This window comes from Penaeus monodon, chromosome 25, assembly GCF_015228065.2.
Source record: "Penaeus monodon isolate SGIC_2016 chromosome 25, NSTDA_Pmon_1, whole genome shotgun sequence".
NCBI lineage: Eukaryota > Metazoa > Arthropoda > Malacostraca > Decapoda > Penaeidae > Penaeus > Penaeus monodon.
The window spans coordinates 12,735,795-12,736,326 of NC_051410.1; the positions used below are offsets into that span (position 1 = coordinate 12,735,795).

At 48.3% G+C, this 532-nt stretch overlaps 1 protein-coding gene across 1 annotated transcript in view; it reads right to left on the reverse strand.

Annotated features, from left to right (window-relative positions):
- LOC119589049 overlaps window positions 1–532 on the reverse strand; it is a 43,862-nt gene that overhangs the window by 26,733 nt on the left and 16,597 nt on the right. The window lies entirely within an intron of this gene.

A 532-nucleotide genomic window follows, 5' to 3' on the forward strand; every position in this document is an offset into this window, starting at 1 on the left:
GCCCATTGTTCCGGACGATCAGCATACACTAAGTGTCTGCGATGCGAATTCGAGCGGCATTGTTCGAGGAGCTGTGTCATGACCGGAGCTACGAGTGCATGATACGGAGCCGGCCGGAGAGGTCCTAATGCTGCATGGGAATCGGGGCTCGGCAGAAATGTTGCATGGCGTTCAATGGGTCGGTCCGGGAGGGTTATGAATGACACGAAACAGGCTTGCTTTTGACTGTGCATGGTGTTGATGGCGAGGAAGGCTGCGTGTGCGAATGTGTGATATTCTTGCATGAGATTGATTTGCCATGCATCCGTAATTCCGTTTGCTGTTTGTTTGTTTTCATGACGAACCTTCATACCTCCTCCCCCCCCATTTCCGTTTATAAATGTTGTTCCAGCGCCACATTGCGGAATTAGGACACGCGTTACATTTTTTGGTTGACAATGAGTTTGTTACTTTTGTTATATTTCATGTTGGAAATGTAGCGCGATGATGGCCAGTGTTAAAAGCATCCCATTAGCGATTCCAATGCTTTTGG